Raw genomic sequence first — 12516 nt, 5'->3', positions numbered from 1 at the left:
TTCTTATGCAATGTTCCGTTTATTAACTCGAACTATTCTTTAGTTGGTTCTTCTTCCTTCAAGGTTTCTATGGTCTGACTTATTTCAGTCTAAAACAGATAATGTCATCCAAGAATCTGTCAATTAAGACCAAACTTGAAGCATACAATGCCGTGATAGTGCCAGTATTGTTGTATGGGACAGAAACCCTAAGCACAACAAAGAAGGATGAAGAAAACTTGTTGGTCTTCGAAAGAAAAATTATGAGAAGGATCTTTGGGCCAGTCCAGGAAGGGAGCTCGTGGAGACGAAGAAAAAACCAAGAATTGTATGAGCTGATGTGGCAACTGAACATCGCTCAAAAACTGAAAGCGCGGTCAATAAGCTTGGTAGGCCACGTTGCCAAGAGACCAGACACCTCTCGGGCAAAAGCCGTACTTATGGGAAGACCTAATGGTAACCGTCCAATTGGAAGACCCAGGAGGAGATGGGAGAATGAGCTACAGAAAGACAGGAGTCCGTGACAACAGGATCCAAAGCGCACAAGATCGCCATCTATGGAGGAGCATTGTGAGGTCGGCGCATGATCTGCAGGGTCCTCGATCGCCGATCTGATGATGATGATAAGCATTTCGGGATGTCATCAATGCACGACAATGGATAGGCATCTACTGTCGTGATTTTGTTCAGTAATTGGTAGCTGATGCAGAAACACCATGTGCCATTCTTCTTGACAAAGACCACAGGAAATGATCAAGGATTCGTTGACGGTTCAATTATGTCTTGTAGTATGTTCTCCACTTCCTCCAGGATTATGCGTAATTCAGCTGGGAACACCACATACGAGTGCTTGCTAAGTGGTAGATGGTCCCCAGTGTTGGTACTATGTTTTACCGTGGGGTGTGGCCAATCTTTTCTCCATTCCAGATTTGAAAGCATCCGAAAATTGGTGTAGAATGGCTAAGACTTGCTGATGTTGTGCCTTGGTCAGGACAGATCCTATTGGCAGTTTCACTGTAGCTTTCTTCATTGCTTTGTCTGTATTGGTAGCGGAGCATGATTCTTTGTTGATGAGACTGAGTTGTCCATCGTGGACTGGTTTGGCTGTTTATATGTACATACCTTTAGGGATTAGTTGTGGCTGCCCACGACAATTAGTTATCCAAAAATCTTCTTTACCACCTGCAATGGTTACGACTGTCACTGGTTCATAGATTTCTTTCACGAGTCTGAATAGCTTTTTGCAATCGACACAAGCTTCACAGCTTAAATGAGCATGGAGATTGGCAACTGCATTTCATCTCACTGATGATAGCAGGATAACAACAAGCTCTTCAAGGGGAAACAATTGCTCTGTCCAATGTGTGCTTGTTGGAACAGCTTTGTCAATCTGGAGTTACGACGTCCCACAGTGTATGACTGCTTGTGACGCCTGCAAGACGCCCCATCTGATAAGATTAGGATTACATTATCACATTATTTTAAAACGATAAATTCAAAGGAGTGTGTCGCATCATTGGTAATTATTCTTGCAATACATGTTCCTTTCAGATGAATGTATTTACCATTTGTGACCTTGTGCTTTTATTTCACAGAACATAAGAGAAAAGGTAGCCCTTGAGTAGTACCTCGACAGACTGGCCATCGATGATATTTCCTGAAATCTTCGTCTGTCTTCCATAGGGGATTGTCATCGGCGCTTTCTCACCTTCACAGACGGTAGCTTCATCTAGTTTTCGTTAGTTCGGCGACCAGGCGAGCACCGGTACCTCTGCACAATAGGGCGAAATGGCTACAGCACGTTACGGAGTGGCCTCGTCCAGGGTACTGCATAAGGCTTCATGCCACAAGTTGGCTATAATCATCTGCAGTTGACTGGCGTGAATAGAACTATTGTGATGGATGACGACTTGTTGTGTAGCAGATGTTGAATGCTCATCATCTTTCTCTGCAGTAGCATACAATGTGCCCGGAGCGTTTCCTTGGAAACATACTGCTGTGCTGTTCTGATAATGTCTGTTGTCCTTTGGGCATTCTACTTGCCAGAGGGGTTAGCAGTACATGTCACAGTCAGATGCTGGGCTGTCATTTGACAGCTGCAGCCTAAGTCCATGTGAGCGAGTCCATTCTTCATGGAGGATCTGGTTGGTGGCGGATGTGGGTGTAAAGATTCTTCAACCTGAAATAAAGGGTTCACAATCATGGCGTTGCCCCCTGTGTACTCGGTCCGACGGTTCTGGCTGCCACAATATGCTGCATCTCGTCTCCTAACCTGGCAGATGACAGAAGTGAGGTCATGGCATTCTTCCACAAGTGCACAGCGATCACATTCGGGAGTTGAACATATTTTGCCCGACCTTTTTCTCTTTAACTTACTCACTGCACTGGTATCACTTGATGAATTCTTTTGTTGTGACGTCCTCTGCCAGAAGAACTTAGTACTTGTCTTCTGCGATTCCTTTTATCATCTGTGGGATCCTGTGAGCTATCATATCTGTATTCACGGCCAAAACATTCTGTATTTAAGACTGTGTTGTTTCTTCTGACATTGGGCATTATTCTCCAGTAATTGTTTTGCCACGCAAACTTGCTGCTGATAGCCGCCAAACGTTTTCTACAGTTCCTGGAATCTGTTCCAGCTATCAAGCTTCTCTTCATTGTTCTCTTACCACTGCTGGGCTGCAGCATCCTAGCGAAAGTACGCATTTGCAAAGTACATCATTGTTATCCCACCTGTTGCATTTGGCGACTCAGTGGAATCATTTCAGCCATGCACATTACATGCTGCACAGCTCGCGGCAAGATTAGGAACAACAGATGGCTTACTACATTTACTTGTGAAACCCCAGATTCACTTCTGTTTCCTGTATGAACTGCGACGTTTCTGGTAGGAAGTCACAAATGCAGTCGCACAACCGACGCGATACTTCATAGGCACACAATTTGACTACAGGCCGTTTGAGAGGATCGGTGTCATAAGCCTTAACTGGAAATCTAGCAATACGGAATAAACTTGAAATCCTCAGTCGATAGCACTTTTACCCAAAGTGGTTTGCTTGACTTCAGGCGTATAGTTGGTGCACTCTTGAAAGAGCGACACAGGACTGAGTTCTTATAGTGTCTTCCTAAGAATTTGCTCTTTTTCTTCTGATATTCAGAGGGGCAACATTGAGACAGAACAGGTGACCACTGAAAGTGAGTTCATCTGGCAGAGCCAGTAATGGTCATCGTGACCTCATTCAGCCGTACAGCTCTCTTATTTCTTTCCTCACGTAGCGGCATACTATTCAGCAGCTGTAAAGTGAAACTGCAGCATTGCTAAGGGTATGTTCATTTGCTTCCAGGTGCTTCCGGCTATTCTGTGGAGTAGATTTACTCTCGAGGCAATCTTCCTTGACACATTCAAGCCGTGCTCCTTAAATGACAGTGTCCGATCGCGGGAAACACCTACATGTTTCCGGAAGTAGTCATGGGAAACTTCGATCCCATCAAAAAGCATGCGCAACTTCCTGTGAGTCTCTTTAATGTGGTCACGGTCTTTCGGAGGCACACTTGTTCCGTGTACAGATAGCAGCAACACGATAATCGTTGATTCTATTCAGCTCACGGAGGAATGTTACAAGAACGAACGCAGATCATCTCCAGACAATTTGACTAAATTTAAAGATACAATTTCAGTACCCAGCAGTTCGTAACGTGTCGATTATTAAGATAATTACAACAGGGGTACGCACCAACAATCATCCTTCCTAAATTCCGTCTGGGAAGTAATTGTGCGGTGTTCCCTGTCGTTTTAAAAGTAAATGTAGCATTCAGCACAAAACATGTCAAATGCTCACCTCATATTATTATTCGTCTGTATCTAAAGGTGCATTAGAGAATATGGTCCTTTGGCGAGATCTCTGCAACTAGGCCTACTGTTTCTTCGGCAAAGATTTATAAGCTCCTGTCATCTCCCTGCAGTCGTTACACCAGATAACGGGACTGATCTAGTTGTTATTTGATAGAAATACGAAAGTACAATATTTCGTCTTCGTATCTAGTTCGTTATCCACGTGTTGCTAGGTTCTATAACGAAACACTACAAAACATACACTAGGTAAATACAGCAAATAAAAGCTACCATAAATCAGTAAATAAGTAGACGGTTAAAGGTTTCTTTCTTTTGGAGCAACAGTCAGCGAATAAAAGGTATTTCTTCCAGTTATCACGTCAAATTAATAACTGATAAAATAATTAAGTGGCGGACCTCTACAGATCCTTTTTGCCTATATACTGTAATTTTTCCTCCTGGTATTCCATTGGGGAAATTTTTTCTGCAGTGCACCACATTTCATCTACTATAATATAGCCGCAGGAAAAAATCATCTGATCCACTTATTCAGTGCCTACAAGGTTTACATACTTTATTACAGAACCGCTAAGATTTCTGTCTCGCTTGTGTTTTCAGCCTTGCGCCTGTATGTACACTACTGACCATTAAAATTGCTACACCAAAAAGAAATTCAGATGATAAACGGGTATTCATTGGATAAATATATTATACTAGAACTGACATGTGATTACATCTTCACGCAATTTGGATGCATAGATCCTGAGAAATCAGTACCCAGAACAACCACCTATGGCCGTAATAACGGCCTTGATACGCCTGGACATTGGGTCAAACAGAGCTTTGATGGCGTGTACAGGTACAGCTGCCCATGAAGCTTGAACACTATACCACAGTTCATCAAGAGTAGTGACTGGCGTATTGTGACGAGCCAGTTGCTCGGCCACCATTGACCAGAGGTTTTCAGTTGGTGAGAGATCTGGAGAATGTGCTGGCCAGAGCAGCAGTCGAACATTTTATGTATCCAGAAAGGCCCGTACAGGACCTGCAACATGCGGTCGTCCATTATCCTGCTGAAATGTAGGGTTTCGCAGCGATCGAATGAAGGTTAGAGCCACGGGTCGTAACACATCGGAAATGTAACGTCCACTGTTCAAAGTGCCGTCAATGCGAACAAGAGGTGACCGAGACGTGTAACCAGTGGCACCCCATACCACCACGCCGGGTGATACGCCAGTATGGCGATGAAGAATACACGCTTCCAATGTGCGTTCACCGCGATGTCGCCAAACACGGATGCGACCATCGTGATGCTGTAAACAGAACCTGGATTCATCCGAAAAAATGACGTTTTGCCAATCGTGCACCCAGGTTCGTCGTTGAGTACACCATCGCATGCGCTCCTGTCTGTGATGCAGCGTCAAGGGTAACCGCAACCACGGTCTCCGAGATGATAGTCCGTGCTGCTACAAACGTCGTCGAACTGTTCGAGCAGATGCTTGTTGTCTTGCAAACGTCCCCATCTGTTGATTCAGGGAACGAGACGTGGCTGCACGATCCGTTACAGCCACGCGGATAAGATGCCTGTCATCTCGACTGCTAGTGATACGAGGCCGTTGGGATCCAGCACGGCGTTCCGTGTTACCCTCCTGAACCCACCGATTCCATATTCTTCTAACAGTCATTGGATCTCGACCAACGCGGGCAGCAATGTCGCGATACGATAAACCGCAATCGCGATAGGCTACATTCCGACCTTTATCAAAGTAGGAAACGTGATGGTACGCATTTCTCCTCCTTACACGAGGCATCACAACAACGTTTCAGCAGGCAACGCCGGTCAACTGCTGTTTGTGTATGAGAAATCGGTTGGAAACTTTCCTCATGTCAGCACGTTGTAGGTGTCGCCACCGGCGCCAACCTTGTGTGAATGCTCTGAAAAGCTAATCATTTGCATATCACAGCATCTTCTTGTCGTCGGTTAAATTTGGCGTCTGTAGCACGTCATCTTCGCGGTGTAGCAATTTTAATGGCCAGTAGTGTACATAAACTATACAACTGCAATATTTATTACTTATTTTCTACATATATACTCTGCAAACCACCGTGAGGTGCATGGCAGAGGGTACACCCCATTGTCCCAGTTATTAGGGTTTCATATTGTTCCATTCATGTATGGAGCGCGGGAAAAATGGTTGAATATCTCTGTGCGTGCAAGAATTATTCTAATCTTATCTTCATCATCCCTATGCGAGCGATACGTAGGGGGCTGTAATACATTCTTTGAGCAGCAATTTAAAGCTGGTTCTTGAAACTCCGTTAACAGACTTCCAGAAGACAGTTTACCTCTATCTACAAGATTCTTCCACTTCAGTTCCTTCAGTATCTCTGTGGAACTCTCCCGCGGATTAAAAAAATCTGTGACCATTCGTGCTGCCCTTCTCTGTATACGTTCAACATCCGCTGTTAGCCCTTTCTGGTACGGGTGCCACACAGTTGAACAATATTCTAGAACATGTCGGACGAGTGATTTGTAAGCAATTTCCTTTGTAGACCGATTGCACTTCTCCAGTATTTCATCAATAAATCCAAGTCTACCACCTGCTTTACTCACGACTGGACCCACATGATCACTCCATTTAACGTGATTCTTGAGTTTCTCCCGGCGTATTTGATAATCAAAATATCCACGGGTGTACTGCCGGTATACAGTGTCCAACGGGCACAATATTTCGGCGATCATACATGTCGCCATCATCAGGTGAACTGACGGACTGAGCTCCTGTGAACGTGCCGGCACGGAGATCCGTACACTATGGCTGCTCAGGGGGAACTGGGTTCGGTCGCGGCGGCGGCCGATTTAAATACCCTCCGCCCGCGGCGCGCTCACTCCGCCGTCCGCGCCCCGCGCCACGGTCGCGCGGTGGAACAGATTGCGACGGCGTCTGAGATGACGTCGGTGTGATGGCTCTGTCCGCCGTGGTCGTCACAACCATACATTTGCTCGATTTACTCTTGATTAACCCAATCGCTGGTTCCCAAGCCTTGCTAAGATTATAGCCACAGTCACGGTTTATGAGGTCGTCATTGGTGCGAATTTCGATGGCCTCTCTAACAACGCTGTCCCAGTATCTCGACGTCTGTACCAGAATCCTCGTGCGTTCATACTCCATAGCGTGATTTTCCGACAAACAATGTTCAGCGACCGCCGACTTGCTCGGATATATCAGTCGAGTGTGCCTCTGGTGTTCACAGCATCGATCCTCGACGGTACGCATCGTCTGACCAATATACGACTTGCCACATTGACACGGAATCTGGTACACGCCGGCCTTCCTCAAACCGAGGTCATCTTTGGCGCTCCCCAGCAGTGCACGAGTTTTATTCGGAGGACAAAACACAGTTCCGACCCGGTGTTTCTTCAAAATGCGGGCGATTTTCCCTGAGAGTGCGCCTGTATATGGGATAAACGCAGTGCCTACCTCCTCCCTCGTGATTTCATCCATCTCCACAGGTTGTGCTGTAGTGGGTGGGCGGAGAGCACGTTGAATCTGCCACTCGGAGTACCCATTTTTTCGAAATACAGTTCTCAGATGTTACAATTCCTGGGGCAGACTCTCTGCGTCAGAGATAGTGCGCACCCTATGTACTAGAGTTTTAAGCACCCCATTCCTCTGAGAAGGGTGGTGGCAGCTGTCTGCGTGCAAATACAGATCAGTGTGCGTTGTCTTCCGATACACCCCATGGCCTAGGGTGCCGTCAGGCCTTCTCTTGACCAAGACGTCAAGGAAAGGTAGTTTACCCTCCGTTTCAGTCTCCATAGTGAATTTGATGTTGGGGTGTATGGAGTTTAGATGTGTAAGGAAATCAAGGAGTTTATCCATACCATGTGGCCAGATGACGAACGTTTCGTCCACGTAACGGAAAAAGCAAGTAGGTTTCCATTCGGATGACGACAGGGCTTCCTCCTCGAAGTTCTCCATGTACAAATTCGCCACCACCGGTGAGAGTGGGCTACCCATGGCGACTCCCTCCGTTTGTTCGTAGTATTCTCCATTAAAAAGAAAATACGTGGAAGTCAAGACATGCCCAGCGATTGGGTTAATCAAGAGTAAATCGAGCAAATGTATAGTTGTGACGACCACGGCGGACAGAGCCATCACACCGACGTCATCTCAGACGCCGTCGCAATCTGTTCCACCGCGCGACCGTGGTGCGGGGCGCGGACGGCGGAGTGAGCGCGTCCCGGGCGGAGGGTATTTAAATCGGCCGCCGCCGCGACCGAACCCAGTTCCCCCTGAGCAGCCATAGTGTACGGATCTCCGTGCCGGCACGTTCACAGGAGCTCAGTTCGTCAGTTCACCTGATGATGGCGACATGTATGATCGCCGAAATATTGTGCCCGTTGGACACTGTAGACCGGCAGTACACCCGTGGATATTTTGATTATTCCATTGAATATTAAAAAATGGTTCAAATGGCTCTAAGCACTATGGGACTTAACATCTGAGCTCATCAGTCCCCTGGACTTAGAACTACTTAAACCTAACTAACCTAAGGGCAGCACACACATCCATGCCCGAGGCAGGATTCGAACCTGCGACCGGAGCAGCAGTGCGGTTCCATACTGAAGCGCCTAGAACCGCTCGGCCACAGCGGCCGGCTACTTAATATCCCTACAAAATGTAACACCTAGGTATTTGTATGAGTTGGCCGATTCCAACAGTTACTTATTGATATTATAGGACACTACGATCTTTTTTTACGTTTCTGAACATTTAAAGCAAATTGCCAATCTCTGCACCACTTTGGAATCTTATCAAGATCTGACAATGTTTATGAAGCTTCTTTCAGATAGTACTTCATTATAGATAACTGCATCACCTGCAAATAGCCTGATTTTACTATTAATATTGCCTGCAGCCACAAATTTCACTTGATAATCCATATGATCGTATTTTTAACAATAAGCGTGGGTGTGGTACTGAGTCAAATGCTCTTTGTAAATCAAGGAATACTGCATCTACCTGACTGCCTTGATCCAAAGCTTTCAGTATGTCACGTGAGAAAAATGCGAGTAGGGTTTCGTATCATCGATGTTTTCGAAATCCATGCTGATTCGCATTGAGGTCATTCTTTTCGAGCATTATGTATGAGGTCAGAATATGTTCTAAGAGTCTACAACAAATCTATGTCAAGGATACTAGACAGTAGTTTTGTAGATCACTTCTACCACCATTCTTGTAGACTGGTGTGATCTGTAACTTTTTCTAAGAACTGGACACGGTTTTTTGTTCGAGGGATCTATGATAGATTACAGTTAGAAGAGCGGCTAACTCAGCAACAAACTGGGTAAAGAATCTTACAGATTCCAGCCGGCCCTGTTGCTTTGTTCAATTTCAACGATTTCAGCAGTTTCTCAACACCATTGGCACTAATACTTATTTCATTCATCTTTTCAGAGGGATGAGGATTAAATAGGGGCAACTGTCCTCGGTTTTGCTGTGTAGAGTGACATTTGAAAACATAGTTAAGCATGTCAGCTTTTGCTCTGATAACCTCAATTTCAGTACCCGTCTCATTCACTAGGTACTGCAAACTAACTTTTGTGGCACTAACAGCCTTTACATACGACCTGAATTTCTGAGTTCTGTGGAAGACACTTATCAGTATCCTGCGATGGCATTCACTGAAGCCATCACGCATTGCTCTCTTGACAGCCAAACGGGTTTCATTCAGCAGCTTTCTGGAATCACAGAAAAATGACGATCTGGTGATCTCAGCGTAAAACAGTGGTGAATGGCGAAAGACAAATTGTTGGTATCATCTCACTGTAAGGACCAATCATAGCTCAACACTGAAAAGTACTGTAAGTAACATGTCAAGAGGTTTCGTGCTGTTTTAGATTGTTAACTTGTAGCTTAGTGCATAAGTTTCGGACTACAAATCCACGTATTCGGCATTCCATCTTAAATCGATCCTAGGATTTTTTGTCATTGCCATTAATTGTACAACATTGAAAATGCAGATTTGTATGCTGGTTTCGAGTACTCGTTAAACTGCATATCCCCTTATCACTGTTCCAAGATCGGAGGAAGACAAAAGCAATCAACTCTAGGCCGACCACACCTCGAATGGCATTGTGGTCATAACAGCCTTCAGATTGATGGCATCTTTTCTCCGTTACGTCTGAGAGCTCTCAGCACTAACGAGAGGAAAATGTGGGTTTAAAATCTCGTTGCCAACTAGTTGATAGAGACGGGATACGAGTTCTGATCATAAAGTCACACAGATCTACACCTTTCTATTCAGTGCAGAAGATAAGAGAACAAATCTTTAACATAGTGCAGTGCTTCAGAAATTAAGCCTTCAGTTGCAAGGTAAAATTTTATTAGTTTACCTAGGTTTCGATGCTAATAATGGTATCTTCTTCAGAACATAAATTATTTTTGTTAAATAATTTCAAAATAATTTAATTTTTGTTCTGAAGAAGGTACCATTATTGGCATCGAAACCTGGGTAAAGTAATAAAATTTTACCTTGCAACTGAAGGCTGAATTTCTTAAAATAAGAGTACCCAAGTTATTAGGAGGATTAACTCGTCATAATACGTCGTTAATTGTTACGGTAGTCGATACGTCTGCTTAGGGGCTGTCTCTTAAAATTATATTTGCAACAATACACCGGATCAGAGAGGTTATCAAAGAAAATAGGTCGTGTTTATTACAATCCGTGCTATACGATTTTGAGAAACTACGGAACTAATGGCTCCGAGCACTATGGGACTCAACTGCTGAGGTCATTAGTCCCCTAGAACTTAGAACTAGTTAAACCTAACTAACCTAAGGACATCACAAACATCCATGCCCGAGGCAGGATTCGAACCTGCGACCGTAGCGGTCTTGCGGTTCCAGACTGCAGCGCCTTTAACCGCACGGTCATTTCGGCCGGCCAAACTACGGAACTTAATAGTTTATTAAACATTGATGTAGTCGAGGATTTTAAACCTGTTTTATCAGAGCTATAGCGTCAACTCGCTCGTTTATAAAGCAAAATGCGGGTATTTGGGAAAAAAATTAAATTACGTTGCTATTATCGTGGAGAAAGATGGTCCTACCGGCGATTAACGAAGTTTCAATTGAAAGTATTAACAGTACTACAAATCGTTCAAACGATCTATGTAACTAACCAAACCAGCTATGTTCTGAGAAGAAGATTGGGAGACATAGTTCATACTTGCGATTTAAAATACAGAGAACACATACAGCTACATTTCAAACTGGCTGCTTTCCTGAGGCAATAAATTCTCTCGGCCATACGAGGCTCTTAGTATCATTCAACCATATCGCAGTTCAATTGTTAACCGATATACAGTGGGAGTTATGAATTTAAACGAGCCTTCTAACGAATACTGCATTTGATTCTGTTTATTTCTGTGTGCTCTGAGATACATTTGGCTACGTACGACGGAGATATGATTGTTCGTATAGCAAGGAAAAGTATGCTAAATATTTTTGATGATTCAGCTCGCCATAACTGGTAATATCACTGGAATAAAATTTTGCTAAAACGAATAGGACGTAACCCCCTCCCCCACCGCGCCGGACCCGTGAAGGAAATTTTGGGGGGGGGGGGGCAATAATCGGGGCTAACATACATGATCAGCTGAGCGTTAATTTAATTTCTTTTTCTGAAAATTTTACCCATTCCATAAATGCGGACAGTTGAAATGTATAGCGTACCCCCACCAAACTATTATGATATTGTGGCCTCTTGTCATGCATTTATTACGAAAAATTTACACCAGCATTCAGATTTAAGGAAACAGCTTGCCGGTTCTCATTTGGATTATACACGATAAGTAAATGGTACTGACATCTGAAACAGAAAGGAAACTTAAGTCTTTCAACTTCTGCCACAATTCTGCCAGCGTTGCCTTCCTAAAATATAGCATTATCGGCTACGATCCAAGTAACTGCCCTTACCAGAATGCGAAAATGCTTGCTGTGATGATAACGTAACACTGAAGCATTCAGGAGTGAAGTATGTAAACCGGTTATTTACTCGAAATTTTGCACCTAGTACCTTCTTAGGTATAATTTCCATAATGAGTGATGAAAAAAGTGTCAATAACTTTCGTTTACTAGTTACTGGCGTTACTTGTTACAAAGGAAATTCTCCATTAACGAAACCTATGTTTAGCAGAAGTCTAAGACCTATCTATACGCTACTGAAACCTAAAAGCTATGACAAATCAGTCTTCTGAGGGATGGCAACAAAAGTTTGCAGTTCATGTTTTGATTGACACGGCGTGAAAGCTACATCCTTATGATGAAAATGCTTCATACGCACAATAATTTGGCGATTGCCTCCGTGAGCGACTCTGAAAAACGGAGAAAGCCGCTATAAAGTGAGAATAACACCTTACAGGCGACAGAACACACATCACTAGAATATGTAATCTGTCAACGGCGTCAGGCGAATGTTCCGACATTTGATCATGATAAACATTCGAACAGAATTTCTGGTTATGGAGGCCTGCACCACTCTTCTGGTATGAACAATAATTAAAAGTTCCTACCTATAAGTGTAGCAGCATCATCATAAGCGGAAGGTTTGGCTTGAGACCATTCTGCGAAACAGTTGACACTCGCACCCCTGCGTACGACGCGCACCACACACAACATCAACAACGTATACTAACA

The 12516-nt window shown here is 44.2% G+C and overlaps 1 protein-coding gene across 1 annotated transcript in view; it reads right to left on the bottom strand.

The window, feature by feature from the left end:
* LOC126204448 (GTPase-activating protein CdGAPr) overlaps nt 1-12516 on the bottom strand; it is an 837561-nt gene extending 825045 nt beyond the window's left edge. The window contains exon 1 of the mRNA XM_049938835.1: nt 12393-12516. The gene's annotated coding sequence lies outside the window, so the exon portion shown is untranslated. The remainder of the gene's footprint in view (nt 1-12392) is intronic.

This window comes from Schistocerca nitens, chromosome 9 (assembly GCF_023898315.1).
Source record: "Schistocerca nitens isolate TAMUIC-IGC-003100 chromosome 9, iqSchNite1.1, whole genome shotgun sequence".
In the NCBI taxonomy this organism is placed as follows: domain Eukaryota; kingdom Metazoa; phylum Arthropoda; class Insecta; order Orthoptera; family Acrididae; genus Schistocerca; species Schistocerca nitens.
This window is presented reverse-complemented; position numbering and strand designations above follow the sequence as displayed.